We start from the raw sequence: 19,621 nt of genomic DNA on the forward strand, positions 1-19,621 counted from the left end.
ATGGAAACGATGGCCTCCTTCTGGAAGTGGGGCGAGAGGGGTGGCCAGGAGGACCCACTTTGGGGAGATGGAGGAAGCCAGGATTAGGAAGTGAGGGACCCCCCACTACCACCCTGGGGACACTCAGACCTGTGTGAATCTGCCTTTGAGGGTCAGGGAGGAGGAAAGAGGCGCCAGTGCCGGGCTCTGCCGGGACAGCTTTCTCTGGCCCACTTACCTCTGGGCCCAGAGTTCTCATCTGTAAAATGGGGATGATCAGTTGCACACCCTGAATCTCCTTAGAAATGGGAATCATTCTTATCACCACCAGCATGGTCTTTCAGTCTATTTGGAGAGAAGTCGGCATCTGTTCCCAGAGCCGAGTTCAGGAACTGTTCCTGACCCAGACCAAGTCCCTTACTGTAAAATGGAGGGAGCTGGGTTCCAATGCTGCATCTTCTGGGGATTTGGAGCAGACCACGTTTCTTTGAGCATCCATTTTGGAATAGAGCCCCCAGGGGTGGGTCCCCCAGCTCTCTGCTTCTGTGCTCAGCCGGTCGTGAGGCAGAAGCCCTGAGGAGGGATCCCCATCCCTCCCCTTGGCCGGAACAGCTTCCCCTTATCAGATCCTAGATCTTAGCCTTTTCCAGACTAGGAAGGCCGGGGTACAGAGAGGGCAGTGACTTTCCTGGGTCGCCGGGAGCGTTCCAAGGCCACACTTGTGCCCGCTGCCCCGAGTCACCTTCTCCATCCATGAGAGCTGGGCTGGGGTCTCTCCGAGGGGCTCAGCCCCCCCCTCCCCTGCCCCCAGGGTGCTCAGAATCTTACCCTCCCTCTACCTCCCTCTCCCCTTCTCTCTGTATGTATCCATACATAAACATCCCCGGGCCCAGGTTCTTGCCTGTCACTGAGTGGCTTGGAGCGCCCTGGAGACTTTTCCACTTCTTAGGAAGGGGAAGCCCCTCGGGGGCAGGCCCGGCTGCCTCGGCTTGTTTGGAAGCCCCCCAGTCTCGGCCTTCTTTGCTTGGCCAGTTCTGCCTTGGAGGCCCGAGCTGGACACGGCTACTTGTTGCACCTGCTGCTGTATTCCGGCTCTCTGTGCTGACCCCCAGTGCTGCCTCCTGTGTCCAGGCCGGCCCCAGCCCCATCCTGAGTCCCAGGAGCCCAGTGTGGCTTCCCCTTCTGCCCACCCACCCAAGGGGTGATTTTTAAAAATTTAGCTTCCAGATAAAATCAACGAAAGGGAGCCCTTCAATCCTCAGATTAGGAGGGTCCCCGCCCAATGTTGCAGGGCCCTGGCAGGGGGGGTCCGAGGCCGGAGGCCCCAGCCAGGTGCCCAGCGGCCGCCCCGCCCCTTTCCTGTGAGTCAGCGAGTTTATCCTGGTATATCCTGCTTCCTCGGCCTCCGGTGAGGGCCAGGGTCACGTGGTGAGTCCCTGGGGGGCCTCTTCAGGAAGGATGTGGTGCCCCCCGCGTCTGGCAGCAGCCGCTTTGGGGTGCCGGGCCCGCCCCCTCCCCTCTGAGCAGGGCCACCGGCTGCTTTGAACGTGGCTCCATCAGGAGCAGGCTTGCTGGGTGCCCGTCCAAAGCCAATTTTGGAGATCATTAATTTAATGTGCTTTGGCAAGCAGTTTTCTGGGTCAGCGTCCAGGTTGGCTCTTGAGAACTGGGTGGGAGATGTTATTTGAGAGGCTTTGGGGGGGAGGATGAAGAGGGAGGGAATGAGGAAGCACAGAGGAGGAGGAGGGAGAGTGAAGGCCTCTGGGAATCAGTGTGGGGGAGGGGCTTTGGGCTTGGAAACCATGGGGGGGGGTCAGCTGGTGGGGAGGGACTTGGGCTTGGAAACCATTGGGGGGTCACAGGGGAGGGGCTCAGCTTCCCCTGCTTCCGCCCCCCACAGCAGGCAGGAGGAGCTAGCTCTTGACTCTCCAGCTGGCTTTGGCTCTGTTTTCCTGCTGCAGGAGCCCTTGTGGTCACTAGAAGGCAGGGACCAGGCCCCTTTTGCCTCTGCCCCATTCCTGGCACACAGTAGGTGCTTAAATGTTCTCTGGGTTGGGCTTGAAGCTCCTTATAAGTAGGGATGCCTGGGGGTGCCTGAGAAATCCTAGTGCCCCTCCTAGAATTCCACTTCTAAATAAGAAAACGTACAGGTCAGAGGGAGCCAGTCCCAGGGAACTGCGGGTATTAATGGGCTCGGCCCCCAGGTTCAGAAGGCCCAGTCTGGGCTATTTGGTCTGCCCCGCCCCAAGGGATGGATGGGAACCCCTTGCTGAGCCTGAAGGGGGAGGGGAGGAGAGCTGGGCCCTGAATTAAGGCCCATGACTTCCTTTGGCCCTCATCAAGGAGAGGGCCTTGTATGAGTGTAACCTAGTGCCAGGCACTAGTGGTGCCTAATAAATGCTTATAGGCTTGTTGATTCTCACATGGGACCAGCCCTTGTTCTTCACGCCCAGCAGCGTTTTGGTCCCTGGGTCTTGGCAGGGAGGGCTGGGACTCCTTTTCCTAGGGGGGCCTAAGTCTGTGGCCCCCCTGGTACCCACCGCTCTCCCAGCTCCGCCTCTGGGACCAAGCAGAACCCTGCCGGCCTGCTGCAGGAGGGAGTGGGGGGCAGGAAGGGGGCACTCAGTGCTTTGTGTCAGCCCTGGTTTTGGGGAGGGCCCGAGAGCCCAACATGGGGGCGGCTGGTAATGGAGCTGCAGACTGGCCCCCCCCTCCTTAGGACTGTCCAAAAAGTCAGGTAAAGGGAGGGTGGGCCCCAAGTCGGGCAGGGGGCGCCCTGGCCACTCCCCCAGCTCCTCTCACTTGGGGGCCCTCCACCCACTCACAAGGGAGATGTAATTGGAGCCGTCCCTGGCTGGGGCTGGTCCAGGAAGGCAGAAGTGGGGGGCACTGGCCCTGGGTCTGCAGCGGGGTGGTGGCCCCCTCTGGCCCCGGGGGGCAGATCCACCTCTGGAGGGGCTTGGGGATGGGAGGAGGGGGCAAGCCCTGCAGAAATGTGGGGCTGGAGATGGACACAAATAGGGGCCCTCATTAGGCAGAATCTTGAGCTGGGAAAGACCCAGAAGAAGGGGGGGAGACATCCCAGAGCCCCCCCCCCTTGTCAGCCCCCTGGCCCCTCCCATGCTTGGTGTATGCAAGGCAGGCTGGTGCCCCATTGGGGGGGCAGGGAGTGCTGGCCAGCCCCCTCCTCTTAGTGTTGAGTGGGCAATTGCGTCCCAGTGTGGGCCCCTGGCATTAAGTAGAGTAGAAGGCCCCGGGGGTGCCCAGCTTGCTGGCCAGGCTCCCACAATGAAGCTTTTCGGCTCTGGGGGCTGTGACTGCGCCAGCAGCGCTGCCCCCTGATTTCCGAGTCCCTGTTTGTGGACAAAGGCCAGTTTTGGGGCCCCGCAGCCGGACCAGGCTGAGTCACGGGCGCTCTCGGCCCTGTGCGTGTCGGTGGGTCGGGGCACACGGGGGTGGAGGAACATTCCCATCTGCTTCGAGGGCAGCCTGCTCTGAGCAGGGAGATGGGGGGCAGCCTGCCAGAGCCCCCGGGCAGATGCCAGCCTCCTCTAGGGGTGCCCACGCTGCCTCTGAAGCCGGGCTCCAGCTGGCTCCGGGGATCCTGTGCCCGCCGGGCGGGCACCTCGCCCTATTTGCATAGCAATTTGTAAATAAGTGGGGGGTTTTTGAGCGGCTGGGCCGGCCTGGGCTCCCAAATTAGAAATCCGACTTAATCTGAAACTGAAACATGAGTGTACAGTGGGAGGAGGGGGTGGGGCCTTCAGGGGTCTGCTGGGACAGAAGGCCAGTGTCCAATTATAAGGCCAGAGGGAACCTGGGGGCGGCAAAGAGGGTGGGGGCCCAACTTCAGAGCCCCCCCCCCCTGCCAGCTCCTTTGACACCTTCCTTCTGCCAGCGGTGCAGGGGGAGCGAGGAGGGGGCCCTGCTAATCTCCCCTGAGGCAGTCAGAGGTTCAGAGTGGACCTCAGGTCAGCGGGTGCCTTCCCTCCCCCACTTTCACAGATCCTTATTGGGGTCAGGAGGCAGGTGTTAACTGAGGCTCAGACTTGACTCTTTTTACGGCTATTGCTGGGATTTTCTCACCCTAAAAGCCTCCTTTTTCTTAAGTAGGTACTTAAAAGAGTGGGCCGGAGAAGCTGAGATAGCCCACTCTGGTCCTCCCCACACTGAACCCGGGAAGAGAGAGGCGCATTTATTAAGTGCCTGCTGTGTACTTGTAGGAATACTTTCTCTGACCCCGCTTGGCCGGGAAGGTGCTTCCTGAACGCTTGTGGGTAGAGAGCGTCTGCATCTTCCTCTTCTGTAAACGGCCTCACGGCTGATGCCCTCCCCCTGGGGCGGTTGATCCAGCAGAAAGCTCTTAGCCTGGGCCTGGTACAAGAAGGTGCTTAATAAGTGCAGCCTTCACTTCGCCGGGACGTGGTTTTGGAGTCATTTTTCCTGAGGGCGGACTCTGGGGCCGGAGCGGAGCCGCCTCCGGGGGGGAGGGGTAAGCGGGAGCCGGCGTGGGGGAGGGGACGCGGCTCTCCTGCTGGGTCTGTTTGCCCGCGGCTTTATGGCCCCGGCTGGCGGGGGGAGGGGGACCTGGAGCAGATGGGGAGCCTCCCAGTGAGGGGGAGGGGCGGAGCGGGAGAGTGAGTGTGAGAGAAAGTGTGAGAGAGCGAGTGATGGGACCGAGTGTGCCAGAGAAAGTGCATTTGTGAGAAAGGGAGCGAATGTGAGAGAGAAAGTGAGTGAGAGAGGAGGGGAGGGGAGAGTGGCCGAGCGCGTGCCCGGGTGAGGGCCGGAGCCCGGCCGTGGGTCGGGGCTGCCCGGGGGCGGAGCCTTCCTGAGGGAGTCTGCCTTTCCCAAGAGCGGGACCCCCGGCCCGGGCCCCTTTCGGCCGCGCTTTGGGGACTTTGTTTTGGACTTCGAGGCCCAAACAAAGCCCACCTTGGCGGCTGGCGCTGGGAGGGGCCGGGCCCGGGGCGCCGGGGGAAACTGAGGCAGAGATTGGGAGCTGCTCTGAGCGTCCGCGGGGGGCGGGGCCGGGGGCTTATCGACGCCGCCCGTGGCCCGGCTTCTTTTGTTTATCTGCGGGAAGGCGGGGAGGGGTTTCTTCCCTCCCCTCCCCCGCCCGCCCGCCCGCCTTTGGCCCCACCCAGAAAGATGAAGCCGGGATTTCTAAATAAGCCCTGGGGGGGGGAGGGGAGGCAGGCCGCGTTTCCTCGAGCTCTGTCACCTGACACCTAACGGGGCGGGGCGGGGGGGCGCCTTCCAGTAATAGCCAGGTGCTTTGCCCCGGTTCGAACCCCGGTTCCGTCTCCCTCACTCTGCCTCTGTGCCCCGGCCTCCCCATCTGAGGAATGGGTTTGTGGACGCGTCCTCGCTGGTTCTGGATGCTGCCCGCTCTTCCTGAGGAGTGAAGCTGGGAAGGCGGCTGCGCCAGGGCCCCTCTGGAGCTACTCCAGTGTGTGTCCGGTGGAGGCGGTGTCGGGAGCCACAAGGGAAGGGGGGTAGATGAGCGGACTTGGGAGGGACTCGGGCCCCGGCCCAGCCACTCCAGGCCACTGCAGGGCGGCCTCTGCTTTCCCGAACATGGAGACCAAGCTCCGGAGAAAGTCAAGCGATCTGCCTGAGACGAGCTGGAGCGCAGGCCTGGGGAGGGGCCCTGCTTCCCGGCTCGGTGTTTGGGCGGTTTCAGTGGCCCTGCTTCCGGCTCGGTGTTTGGGCGGTTTCAGTGCCTCTGACTCTTGCCCACCCTCTGGGGTTTTCTTGGCAAAGATACTGGAGGGGTTTGTTAATTCTGACTTAACACCTGAGGAAACTGAGGCAGGCCCAGGATCAGGCAGCTAAAGTGTCTGAGGTTAACTTGAACCCCGCCCAGAGTGCGCTGTGGCCCCTCCCCAGGAGAAGGTAAATGAGAGCGGGTGGGCTCCTGATGAGGCCTGATGTGGCTCCTGTGGCCCCTGATACTCGGCACTGAGTCTGGCACACGGCCGGCACGTGGGGAGTGCTCCCCGAACTTAAGAGGACGAGGCTGGCTCGGCCGTGGCCCCCAGATCTCATTTCTCTCCCTGCAGATGATCCGAGATGTCCCCAGAGAGGCTCAGCGGGGGTTGGGCAAAGGGGCAGGCCCAGCAGCTCAGGAAGCATTTGTTTGAAGGCCTCCTCCTGGGGGGGTGGGGAGGCCCAAGATTCAGCCTAACCTTGTGCTGCAAGCACGGGCTCTGTGCCTCAGTTGCATCATCTGCCCAGTGGGTTCCCTGCAGACCCTGGGGTGAAATGAAATATCTGAAGGTTCCAGAGACTTTATGGCCCTGGGTAAATGAAAGGGAGGGATAAGACTCGCCCCACCCCCTCCCTCCTGTTCCCAGCCCCCTATGAACAAGCATGTTCAGCTGGTGTGGAGCCACCAGATGCTGGGGTCATGATCTTGAGCTGCCTCTTCCCCTCCCCCTCCTCTTTTCCTTCTGTTTGGTGGAGATAGAGATAAAGGCCCCACCCAGCAGCCAGCACATCCACCCTGCGGCCCTGGGCGGGCCTGGGGCCGGCCGGTGACCTCACAGGGGCCCCTTCACTTCTCCGGTCCAAGGACACCTGCCCCGGCCTGCACACCTCCTGGGCATGGAGAAAGCTGGGGCCAGACGGGAGGCAGGATCAATACGGTCTTCAGCAAGATTTGAAGGAGAGCTAGGGGTGTCAGGGCCGGGAGAGACCTAGAACAGGGGGTGTCAGGGCCGGGAGAGACCTAGAACAGGGGGTGTCAGGGCCGGGAGAGACCTAGAACAGGGGGTGTCAGGGCTGGGAGAGACCTAGGACAGGGGGTGTCAGGGCTGGGAGAGACCTAGGACAGGGGGTGTCAGGGCTGGGAGAGACCTAGGACAGGGGGTGTCAGGGCTGGGAGAGACCTAGAACAGGGGGTGTCAGGGCTGGGAGAGACCTAGGACAGGGGGTGTCAGGGCTGGGAGAGACCTAGGACAGGGGGTGTCAGGGCTGGGAGAGACCTAGGACAGGGGGTGTCAGGGCTGGGAGAGACCTAGGACAGGGGGTGTCAGGGCCGGGAGAGACCTAGGACTGGGGGTGTCAGGGCTGGGAGAGACCTAGAAGGAGAGGTGTAGGGAAGGCCTCCGAAGGTCCTCTCCTGTCACTTGCACAGACCGCCCAAGGTCACAGGCATGTGGTTGCCCAGCAGTCTCCATGCTTCATCCTGGGTTCAAGCCCAAGTTCGGACCAGGGCAGGAGGGCCGTTTCCTCATTCTTAACCACTCCTGGGGAGAGAGGTGCTTGTCTGCACTGAGATCAGCTCTCCGGGCTTGTGATGAGCTCCACAAAAGCTACAGAAAGCCATTCCCCGGGGGTTTGGGGAAGTTGGGACAAAAGGGGGCGCCCCTCCCTTAACTGAAGCCATGGGCTGCTCTTGCCTGGGGGGCCCCATTGGAATGATTTGCCCCTCTTGCCTTGCTTTGCTTTCCCTTTATTTCCTTTTTTTTTTTTTTTTAACCTCTCTCTCTTGTTCTGTCTCCTTATTTCTCTGTCTCTCCATCTCTCTAGCTCTCTTTCTCTCACACAAATGGGTTCTAGATAACTTTCTTAGGTTCTCCCTTCCCTGTCTCCCTGGAGCCTCTTACCCATGCTATAAGAAATGGGCTTCCTCAGGCCTCCTGTGGAGCTAGATTTTCGGGGAGGGGGCAGGCTGCATGAGTTTGGAGGCGCTGCCACGGCCCCTTGTATAAAGTGGGGTGCTTGGGAAGGACGGCCCTTGCTGCGGAGATGACATGGGAGCTTTGCAGTTGCACAGATCAGTTGTCACCTTCTCACCAGTCACCAGAACCCAAGTGTTCTCATTCTCCCCTCTAGTTCATTGTATCATGAGGACTTGGGGTCCAAAGTCTTGGGTTTCAGCCTCCGTCCAAATCTTGGAGGGGTGGGTAGTGAGAGGGGCAAGCTTCTGTGGGCCTCGGTTTCCGTCTGTAAAATGGGAATAATTAATACTTGTACCAGCTAGCTCGCCGGGCATTTAGGACCATGGCATTTTGAGTGCACCTTTAATGCAAATTAGCTTCCTAAGAATGTTGGGAAGAGCGGATTTTGAATCTTGCCTCAGATACTTCTTAATCAGTATTTGTCTAACGTTCCAATGTTATCCCATTGTTCCTCACAACAATCCTGTGAAGTGCCTGCTAATACAGGGGAGGAAACGGAGGCAGGCGGGTTCAATGACTTGCTAGGCAGGGGGTGACTCCGGCTGGGAGACGGGGTCACCTGCAGAATCTCCAGGTTGTTCCTCATTGTTATAACCAGCCGGGGAGGGTGTGTCCTAGAGATTCCTCAGAGGGTGCCCTGAACTTGTCCCAATGTACTACGGACTCCGAGCCCCTGGGGGAGCTGTCCACAGGGAGGGGTGCTAGCCGGTCCGCAGCTTTTTGAGCAGTCCAGATGAGCCGATGGTCTTGTTGGGCATCGCAGCGCAGTTTGCTGAGGGTCTTCCCAACACTCACGTGATGCCGTGGGTAAAAGGCCATCGTCCTGCTGCAGGGTGAGCCTGGCCCTCGGGTGGGGGGTGCACAGCCTAGGGCCTTTAAACTTGAAATTTAAGTAATTTAAAAATACTTCGCTGTTTTTTTAGTGTAATGGGTTTCCTTTGGGATTTACCTGATGCATTTAAAAACATTATTCTGAGATGGGTTTCATGGGTTTGTACCAAAAAGGCCCAGAATCCCTGGCCTAGAGATCCCTTCCAACTTAATTGGACAGAGAAGGAAACTGAGTCATAGGGTAGGAGGGAGGGTGCCCACTCCTTGTCATGGACTGATGCTGCCTGTGAAGGCCGAGGCTGGAGTTTTATAGAATGTCATTTATAGAAGGAAGGACAAGTATCTCCATGAAAAATCCAGAGAAAACATAAATGTGTGTATTTCTTCCCCAAGAGCCAGTGGTTAAATAGTCTGTAAAAGAGGCTCATCTTGCCTTCCGAAAGACCTTAGGCACCCACGCCCCACCAGCCCATCTTGTCCATGTGACTGCCCTTATCTGCCATCTTCTTAGTACTGTTGCCCTGAGGAAAGGTCAGACCCCTGGCCATATTCTTGCCTCTGTGACCCTGGGGAGTCCTGTACCATCTGAGAATTTTCTCCACGGGGAAAAGGCCACTTGTGTCCTCCAGGGGACCTTGCCACCCGCAGGATGTCGGAGGATGAGGGCAAAGTCTTTGGGCTCCCTGGAAGTTAGCACCAGACTTGGCATCTGGGAAGCGCTTCATAAATGCCTGTGGGTCATTCCTTCACTCTGGGCAGCTTCTTTCCCTTCTGCTGGCCCAGGTGCTGGGGGAAAGGGGGAGTGATTTCACCAGCCCCCTCCCCATCTTCCTTCTCACTTCCCAGCACAGAATCCAGGTGAGCAGCCCCTGTGGGCCACCGCAGGGCCCCACAGCTTCCCGTCCAGGCTTCCCCGGGGCCTCTGTAGCTTAGGAAGAACAGCTTTCGGGAGAAGGGATGCCAGCGTGGCCGCAGGAGCCAGCGCCCTCCTGGGGCATCTGCAGGAAGAGGGCGTTTGGGGACCCCACGAGGCCTCCATTTGCTCTGTCTCTCCCTGGAGAATTGCTCCTCATCCCTAGCCCCCGTGAGGGGGCTGCTTGCTCTGGGATTTAATAAGTATTAATTAATTTTTATGTTTTAGCCCAAAGCCCCATTTATCTGAAGCCTTTTTGTGTCCCTAAAAGCTCAGCAAGAGGTATGGATTGTACTGCCCAGACAGTGGGGCTTCAGGGGCCCCATTTGAGGCGTTCTCCGTAGGGCAGGCTGCCCATTTTCTACTAGCTCTGCCAGCCTTTTCTTCCTGAAAAAAATAAATGTAGTTTGCAGTCACCCGGCCCAGGGCACAGACTGCCTTCTCTCCCAGGGATTGGTTTGCTTGCTATGTCTCTTACCACCTTGTGGTAGCTAATATTTATAAAACACCTACTATGTGCCAGGTACTGTGCTGAGTGCTTTACTTGTTTTTTTTTTTTTTTTTTTTTTTTTTTTTTTTGTTTTGTTTTTTTGTGCTTGATTCTCCCAACAGTCCTGAAATATCCCCATTTTACAAAGAAGGAAATTGAGGCAAACAGGTCATAGAGCTAGTATCTGAGATTGAATTTGAACTCGGGGCTTCCTGGCTCCACGTTTACATGCTATCTACAGTAGCTTAATAGATTTTTATTGCTATATTTTCTCTTAACATAAAGGAAAGGAAAGGACATTAAATGTTTATCTGCCTGCCAGTGAACCATGGCTCTTTTTAGCAACTTTATTTGTATAGTTCCGCTTTGCTTTCCAGAAGGGTTGGGCCAAGTCATGGTAGCATACCACCAACAATGCATCTGTGTCCCATCTTTTGTCGTCATTGTCCAGTTGCCGGACCAGAGGTAAAACCTTGTTCGCATTTATTCCTCTCCTTAGTGTTTGGGAGTATTCTTTCACATAATTAATAGTTGACCATTTTGGGGAGCATTGTTCTAGCATTTGACGGTTGCTTTTGATCTTAGTTTTGTTTTCTGTAGATCTTGGAGATCTTGGAGAGTAAATTCTTATCCAAGAGATTTGATGCAAAGATATTCTCCAAATCACCTGCTCCCTTTCTTTCCTAAATGCCTTAATTTTGTGTACAATTATTCTTTGAGCAGCATCCACGTTAATTTTGGATGGAAAGTACCATCTGCATCCAGAGAAACTACAGATTTCACCTTTTTTTCCTTTTGTTTTTTCTTCCTTGTGGTTTCCCCTTTTGTTCTGATTTTTTCTTTCCCAAGGGGACTCATGTTAAGAATGAAGGTACAACAGTTCCACGTTTAGTTTTTGAACAGGTGATAGTGAAATTTCTACTGAACAAATGATCATCTCCCCATTTGCAGATGACAAAACTGAGGCCGGGTGTGAATAGCTCCTTGGTCCCTTGTTTTCCCTCTTACACCTGTGTATGCCATTAGCTTGTTCTGGAGGAATTGTCACAAAACCCAGAATATTTTGGTCCTGATTTTCTTGGCTGAAAAATGAGGTCATCCCATATGGTACTCTGGCAGTTTTAAAGCTCCGGGTACGCGTAAGCCGTGGTCGTCCTCAGGTGCCTTTGACTTGAAATTTTCTGTAGCTCTCTACTTCCCTGCACCCCCTCGTCCCAGGGGCCCAAATCTGGGCTTGCTCCGGATCTGGCGTGGGCTGCAGCTTCCGGGGTCATCAGGACCCCAGTGGCTAGTGGTCCTGTGGAGTCTGATTTAGAGTTTGACTGGCCTGAGTGGAGGCCGAGGGACCACTCGCCGGCTTGGCTGCTGCTCTTCGAATCGAGCCTTTATTTGGTGTTTCCCTCACTCCCTAAGAACCCCCTTCTCATGAATAAACACAGTCCAGCCTGACCCCAGCCCATGCTGGGCGCCTGCTGCCCCTCCGGACCCTTGGCCTGGACTGGCACCTTTTGGGGCAGGAAATCCCAGGACTCTTTTTAGAATGTAAATGAACCCAACAAACATGGGAGCGGGTTGTTAGGAAACAGACGGAGCCTTCTTTGTGTGTGGATTTTTAGAATTTCCCACACCCCGCTCACCTGCTCGCCCATTTCCCTGATGCCAGGATTTCTTCAAAATTCACGATCCGCCGATGATGAGTCTGGTTTATTTTGATTTTTCATATGCTGGTTTTGTTTGTTCCTTAAAGGATACTTATCCCACAGACTGTGCAATTCAGGCAGTGTTTTTAAAATACATTTTTATCTCTATCCCTGGGCTCAGTGTCTCAATATAACTTCCCCATCCCTCCTGGAGACCCAGGCTTCAGAACGGAGACTTAAAATGGAAGGCAGTTCCCTAAAACTAGTCCCCGCATTGAAAAAAGACGGACCTTACGCTCTATTCCACACCCGAGCCTTGCGCCTCACAAATCATTTGGTCCCAAAGTCCAGATACAGACAGTGGGGGTGACTCAAGGACCAGGGAGGTCCCGGTTCTGGAGCCCGGGCCCCTGGCGACGCTGTTGGATGTGGACCCTCTGCAGACCCCGCCCCTCCTGGATTCTCTCTTGTTAAACTCAGTGAGAAGATGCATTGGCTACATGCATACAGCGTGTGTCTATGTGAGTGTGAAGTCGGGGTCACCTCCCGAGCCCTGCCTCTTATCAGACCCTCAGGGGGCTCCCAAGGAAAGCCAGGCTCCCAGGCCGTTGTCCAGGGCTCCCCACCTCGGGCCCACCTCCCCTTTCTCACATTTTCCCTCGTGTCAGCAGCCCGGGCCCCTCCCTTCCTCTGCCCCCTCCTTCCTCTTCAGCCGAGGGTCAGCGTGATCGTGGCCTTCAGTGACCCCTCTTCCTGTGCTCGATTCCCGCGTGTCCTGGGAAGGCCGGCTCAGCTTCACTTCCTCCTCGGAGCCGCCCCCGTCTCTGCACAGATCTCCCCATGGGGACAAACACGAGTAAGCCCAGTTCTGGGTTTCTCTTACGCCCCTCCCCCAGAACCCCCTGCGCCTCATTTCTGCACACACGGAGAGTTAGTGCGCATTTGTGGGCATGTGTAGTCAGTCGCAGTACACACATAGAGTTAATGTGGGTTCTGGGTAGTCAGTCACAACACATACACAGAGTTAATGCTGATTTTTATGCAGAGTTAATAGTGAATGTAGAGTTAGCAGGGCCCCCGCAGGCTCTCCCAGAGCCGAGGCTGGAGTTTGTCCCTGGCTCCCGTGGCCTCCTTCCCCAGGAGACGCTCACCAGGCCGTCCTCGGGAGGGACGGGCACTGACCAAACACAGCGGTCTCAGCCGCCTGTGACCCCTCCCCGGCCCCGGGCTGCCTCGGGAGTCTCCGTGCTGGGGGAAGGACTTAACAATCAGAATGGCGGGAGCGCTCAGTTAGGGGAGTCTCCTGAAGGAGCGCTCCGAGGACTAGAACAGTGTCTGCTCCAGTGGGGGGGGAGCGGGGAGGCTCTGTGTTCTAGTCCTGCACAAAGCAGCCGCGGGACCCCGGCGCCTCCTGGGGGGGGCTGCCATTTTTGGCCCTTGGGGCTCAGCCCTCGGTCACTGTTGGGAGGACACTTGGAAGACACAGAGTAGGTGCTTCATGAACAGTCATTGAGTTATCCTTCCCTTGGAGTTGATGTCAGTCCGTTAGGCGGAAGGCGGCTTCTCTCTGAATCCCGAGGCAGTCGGCACTTCCCCGAGCACTGACCGGGCTGCCGACCCCCGCTTTCTCTTGGCAGCTGCAGGATGTCCCTGCGTCAGAGGCTCCAGGAGCGCGCTGGGTGTTGTTCATGTGCCCCAAGGGCCGAGCCACCCGAGCCCCTGTGGGAGGCAGCCCGCGGGCAGTCACTAAAGCCCCTGGGAAACGGCCCCAGGCCCACAGTGCAAGTACGGGGCAGACCCGGGCGCCAGAGCCGGCTCCGGCCTCGTCAGCCCTTTCCAGCATCCAGAGCCTCCACACCCAGCGCTTCTCCAGGGAGAGCCCGGCTCTGGCAGACCTCGGCAACCCTGTCCCGAGCCCTGCCGATGAGAGTCCTGGGGATGTGCAGGCCTTAGAGATACTGTTAGACACACGTGCACAGTGCGCACACACTCAGACTGTCTGTCTCTGTCTCTCACACACAAAAGCACAGCACAAAGCGAGCACAGACATTCACCTTGCACGCACACCCCCCCATTGCCCCCTCTTGGAAAGCGGGTGCACCGAGAGCTGTGATTGGTTCGTTCTTTGGGCTTTGGCGTCCCCAGCACCTAGCATGGCGCCTGGCGCAGAGTAGGCTCTTCCCAAATGCTTGCTGATGAATTCTCCAGGCCCCCTGTGGCATGGATCCTTCTCAAGTGTCGGCGCAGGCCCAGGGTTCTGGTCTTGCCCTCACTGGGTCCCTCGGGTGGCCGGGCACCTCGAACCTCCCATCACTCCCAGGGCTTTGTCAGCGCGGCTTAACCTACGGCCTCGGCCTTGCTGGCGTCTCTGATGTAATGATTCAGGGTGGTGGCTGCCCCAGACAACCATCACCTCCATTCTTGGGGGGGGCGGGGCAGCAGCCCCACCCCCCCAGTGCTGGGCTGTTCCCAGTGGGCTGAGGGCACCAATGGCCAGGGGTCAAGTCACAGAGTTCACAGGAATTTTGGAAGGGATTCTGCCTGAGAGAAAGGTTCGCTTTATGTCCCGCCTTGGCTTCTGAGAAATCACCTCTTCTAGCAGAGAGAGAGAGACAGACAGAGAGATAGGGGCTCAGGGAGAAAGAGATTGTGAGTGTGAGTGAGGGGAGGGAAGAGAAGGGCAGAGAAGGAGGGGAGGAGGAGAGAGAGAGAGAGAGAGAAAAAGAGGGAAGAGGGAGAAGGGATGGGGGGGCGCGTGTCTGGGTGTTCTGGGCACACGCACCTGCCAAAGTTTGGGTGGAGAGACAGGGAGAGATAAGTCACTATCTTTGCCGCCTGAAAGTTAATTGTTGGGGAGCCGAGAGTGACACACGGGAAAAGCCCCGTAACAAAGCGTTTCCGGCCTCTCTTGCTCACACAGGTTGGGAGCCGCTGTGCACTTGAGGGAGGCGAGGGCCGGCCTTCCGCTCGGAGATCCGTGCTCACCAGGCGCTTCGCGGCTCCCGAGGCCGGACATGGCCAATCGGGGGCGAGGGGTGGGAGGGCTGTGGGACCCCCGTGGCGCAGTGGGAACGACACCGAGGTTGGGAGCTCCCCCTTCTTCCATTTACAAGCACAAGATAGCGGGCAAGTTCCTGCCCCTCCCTGCCTCAGTTTCCCATTTGTTTACAGAGATGGTCGCCCCTGCTCTGTTCACAGAGGGAGATGGTTGTTGTTGAATGACGATCAGACATTTCCTCAGTTTCCTTGGAGGAAGTGTGCGCTTCCTCGGGGCTGCCTGTGTCCGTGCCGAGCTCAGGGACTGGGTCCGGATTTTGAGGAAGCTTCCCCAGCTCTGTCTGAGTGCGCAGGGGGTCCCACGAGCAGTGAGTGCCTGCTGCCTCCCGGCCCTGCCAGGACCCCGACGGACGTCTCTGCCCCGTGGGGGCCCGGCCGTTCGCCTCAATTGTTCCAGACAGGGCCGGGCCCGGCCTTCCAGGCGTCAGGGGGACGTCGCGTCTACCTTTGGCGATAGCGAAGCCGGTGGACTGTAAGATTCCTGAAGGCAGACTCCTTTCCCGTCCGCGGTCATCGCCTTGAACTGTGATATTCCTGTGGGGCACCCCCAGTGGCCTCCCGGGGCCTGTCCCAGACTGAGGTGTGTGGCTGAGGTCGAGAGCCCCTTGCTTTGGGGGGGCTTCTGATTCCAGGAGGCCCCTGCCCAGGCCCTTTTTGCTGCCCTATAACTGTCCAGCCTTCTGGCCACTGTGCTCACGCTGCAGCTGACCCGAGCACTGTCCAGCCCACCCGCCCCAGCCACCGCCCACTTTCCCTGTCCGGGGCTCGTCATCTAGCAGTTCCCGAGCACGCCACCCCTTGGAGCGGCTTCCCGCCTGTTTCCTCCTTTTCCCAGATGACTCTTCTCCCTTTCTCTCATCCCTCACTCACTTCCTCTCCCACCTTCCCATCCCCTTTGTCTGCCCCCCTCGCTCTCCTCTGCCTCTGACTTCCTCCTCTCCCCTCCTTTCGCCGCCCTTCCTCCCTCTTCCCCTTCTCGTTGGCTCCTCGCCTCCCCCCCCCACCCCGGCTCCATGCTTCTCGTGGGGTCCCCTCGCCCCATTTCCTCTCTCCTGGGTTCTGCACGCCAGGCCCTCCTGAGCTTGCCTCCACCCCCACCTCTCTGGGGGGAGATTACTGAAATCCAAGCTTCCAAGGCACAGATGTGACCCATGCCCCAGATGAAGACTTCTCCCCGGGGAGGGGAGGGGGATTGAGTGGATTGTGGGCCTCTGGGCGGTGGGGAGGAGCCCAGGAAACCCACACCGGCTGCTGCCGCCCAGCCTGACCGGGCTTTTCTCCCAAGTTTTCCCAGGCCTCGTTTCCCCCCTCATTTGAGATGCTTGGGGAGGAATTCTGGGGGGTGCGGCAGAGCATGGTCAGGGCCGTTATTTGGGGCCTAAAGGGCCAGTTCCTCCGGGTGGCGGTCTGTCCCCAAATGCACATGTGCACCCCAAGTGTGAGCTGCCCCCCACCTCTGAGGGAATGGGGCGGGGCAGGCGGGAGCCCTTTCAAAGCCTGGCATTCCTGCCACCGAGATCCAATTTGGGGGGGCCAGGGGAAAGACTTGTCATTTGGCAGGAGGCCCCTCTCAGACAACTGGAAAATGATAGTACAATTGTAACCATCTGTCCCCTTCCGAGCGCACTCAGCGCGCCGCCTTCTGTTCCCCACAGAAGGACCGGCCTGTGTTCTGCAGGACAGGGCCGCCGCAGCTGACCAGGAGGGCTGTAAAAGTCCGGTCCCCCCTTTGTTTATTTGCATTTCATGTTCCTATCTCGCTTTTTGGGATGAGTTGCCAGATGCATCAAAAAGTTTGCCGCATTGTTATGGTCTCTGGGTGGTTTGGGGAAGCTCGGGAAGGCGAGCTCTTGAATTGATGATGGATCGTTAAAAAAAAAAAGAAAAAGAGCATTTTCATGAGCCCAATGGTGGGGTTTCTCCCGGCTCTGACATCCCACGTTCTCAGGCCCAGCGCCCCCTCGGGCTTCCTTCTCCGACCCTGTTAGGCTTGCCAGTCGCTATCGCTTGCTGCCCATTTAATATCCAAATTCTAAGACCCTTCCCAGCTCCGATGTTCTCGGTTCCAGGGCCCTTCCTGCTCTAGTTTTCTCTTTTGTTTTGATGCTCTAACATCTTTCCCTGCTCTGACATTCCCCCTCCCAAGGGCCCCTCCTGCTCTAACATTCTGCTCTGCTGTTCTAAGATCCAGCTCAGATATTCTCCTTCTAGGTCCTCCTCCACCCCCCACTCTGGATTGTGCCCATCCCTTTCTACAAATCTGTCGGGTGTCTTCCCCCCCCGCCCCCGCTGGACTAACTAACTAAAGCTCACAGGCCCCCACCACTGGCCAAGCCGTGGCCCCCGGAGCTGGGCTGGCTTCCATGAGGTGCCGCCTCCCTCCCAACCGCTCCTGCTTCGTTCGCGAACGGGTTAAAAATTATGGGGAAGTTCAGCTCGCGCTGGCAAGATATGGTTGCCTTAGCAACAGGCCTTCTAATCTGGTAGGTGACCTGAGAGACTGGAGCCGATGGAGGGGCTGGTTTGGCATTTCATTATTTCACGAGGCTGCAGCGGCTCTCCAGCTGGTTCGTTTTGGGGCGCCCAGCCCGGTTCTTGCGACCGCCTCTGAGGAGCGGGCCTGTCCCGGCCCAGGTGCTCCGATCGGACTCCCCTACTCCCCGATGGGGACTGGGCCTTTGCTTTGGGGCGTCCCCTCCTCCACACAGCGGGCAGTGACAAGTTGGGCACGTGGGGGAGGGTCCTGGCTTTTTAAAGGAATTCCATGGTGGGCTTGAGTGATGCCGGGAATCTGGGAGGTGAGAATTCTTCCTCAGCTCCCTCCTCCGTTTGGGGGAAATCTCCTGTTCCTGCACTGGCTTTGCTTAAGGTAGAACGCCTTTGGTCATCAGAGGGAAGGCCCCTTGAGGTCAGGGACTGACCGCCACCATGTTGGGACCCTAGTGCACCCGGTAGCTGCTTCCCACACCCTTGGAGTTCAGTGTGGGGGAGGGGCTCCGTTATCTGTTCCCTGCCCCCACCCCTCAGCTGGGGGTCCTCTCCTGTGCAGTCACCTCTGAATCCTCTTGGTAGAAACCGCCAGGACAGACCTCTCTGCCCAGGCTCGGGGCTGTTGGCCGGGGAGATGGCCGGGGAACCTGGAGCCCACTAAGTCACCTCTGTATTAGACTGGCTCACATCTAAGCCTCTCTTTCAGACAAATGGCGTTTAACCACATCTTCCTTCCTACCTCGCCACCCCCACTTTATAGGCCACAGATTTGGAGTTATTGACAACCAGAGCCTCTTGTTCTTCCTGGTAGTGGCCGAGACCTAGAGCCGGTGACCTTAGCCAAGGAGGCCAGGACGGGGTGGTCTGGGCCCCGGGAGAAGGGGGCACTTATTTGTGAGTGTGTCCAGCACTGGGGCAGGAGGGACAGAAAGGCAGCTTTCGGGGCAGCTTTCGGGGCTGTGGTCCCTGTCCCTTCTCCCAATGTGACCTGGTGCTTTAGTCTGGGACGGCGAGTCAGCGCTTCCCAGTCGTGCACCCCTGGCAGGTGCTGCCTTTGAGTCATTGATAGAATGTTACCTGGCCCAGATCCCCCCCCCCCCGGGAAGCTGTTCTGTGGGTCTGACCTGGCCCCCACCAGCAGAGCTTAAAACAGGGGGTGTCGGGGCTGGGAGGGACCTAGAACAGGGGGTGTCGGGGCTGGGAGGGACCTAGAACAGCGGGTGTCGGGGCTGGGAGGGACCTAGAACAGCGGGTGTCGGGGCTGGGAGGGACCTAGAACAGCGGGTGTCGGGGCTGGAAGGGACCTAGAACAGCGGGTGTCAGGGCTGGGAGGGACCTAGAACAGCGGGTGTCGGGGCTGGGAGGGACCTAGAACAGCGGGTGTCGGGGCTAAGAGGGCCTTGGACACAGTACCCATCGCGCCTCACTGCCGTGTGGTCATTTTCTTGATGTCCCTCCTAGCACGGTGCCCAGATCTGGACCCCTGGATTTTTGCTCCGAGCTCACGCTCCCTTGTTGGGCGCCTTTTGGGGAGGAGATGGGACAGGTTTTCTCCTGCAAAATTCATTTCCTCCCTAAACTTGCCAGCAGCGCCGGCCTTGGTGCGTCAGGCTGGCCCCGGGCCTTGCAGGCAGGCGGGATACCTGGCTTCAGGTTGCAGCCGGGTCATGGCCTGACATTTTCCCTCTGGTAGATGAATGCCCTGGGCCTGCGCCAGCGTTCCTCGCCATCCTGCCGGCTCCCACAGTTTGTGGTAAAGAGTCAGCACAGAGCAGTTAGTCCCGGCACTTAATGGGGTTCTGCTTGTGCCCCAGGACGCAGACAAGGCCTGTGGGGGGAGTGGGCAGTGGGGGCAAGGAGGAAACAAGGGTACCATCATCCAGAGTGAGACCCAGCCCCTTGGCCCTCCCCCCAGTGCCCTGCTCACCCGTGGGCTCCTTCTCAAGGGACCCCCTTCTCCCCCATGTCCATAAGAAGGTCCCTTGGAGGGGCCATAGACATGTGGCTGGTACCCTAGAACCGAACCCGTGCTGGAATGGTGGGGCAGGGAGCTGAGACTCAGCCATTTCCACATGCAGAATCAGAGGACTGGAAGGTTGGGAGTCTGGGCCACAACTGCCCACGTCTATTGCTAGTGCTGGGCATGAGCCCATTCCCCAGCCTGCCACGTGGTGACCTTCCCGCACTGTCCCCTTGCATCATGTCCTGGTCCTCTTGGCTCACAAGGATTCTGAGCTGGATCTCACTCAGGCCGTGTCGGGGGCTCGGTCCGAGAACCTCGGGGAGTTCCCTGCCAAGGTATCCCAGGGCCGAAGAACCCAGAGGGGCATTCATTCTCTCCATCCTCCCATCTTTTGCCCTCCTCCCTTCCTCTCCCCCAGCTCAGGGCGGGCAAAGAAGGAGCCTTTGGCTGGCACAGAGTCCAGGGAAAGAAAAAAGAAAAATGAGAAGGAAAGGAGGAAGGGAGAGAGAAAGAGGGAAAGAAAAAAGGAAGGAAAAGACAGAGGGAGGAAAGAGAAGGAAGGTGAGAAGG

The 19,621-nt window shown here is 58.1% G+C and overlaps 1 protein-coding gene across 4 annotated transcripts in view; it reads left to right on the forward strand.

Annotated features, from left to right (window-relative positions):
- The window catches only part of SSBP3 (single stranded DNA binding protein 3), a 121,434-nt gene that overhangs the window by 16,323 nt on the left and 85,490 nt on the right, over positions 1 to 19,621 (forward strand). The window contains exon 1 of one of the 4 annotated variants that reach the window (XM_074265868.1): positions 1,346 to 1,407. The exons of the other annotated variants lie outside the window; for them this stretch is intronic. The gene's annotated coding sequence lies outside the window, so the exon portion shown is untranslated. Of the gene's footprint in view, positions 1 to 1,345; positions 1,408 to 19,621 lie in introns of those variants that run through there. 4 annotated transcript variants of the gene reach the window in all.

The sequence above is a fragment of the Sminthopsis crassicaudata genome, chromosome 4 (assembly GCF_048593235.1).
Source record: "Sminthopsis crassicaudata isolate SCR6 chromosome 4, ASM4859323v1, whole genome shotgun sequence".
Taxonomy (NCBI): domain Eukaryota; kingdom Metazoa; phylum Chordata; class Mammalia; order Dasyuromorphia; family Dasyuridae; genus Sminthopsis; species Sminthopsis crassicaudata.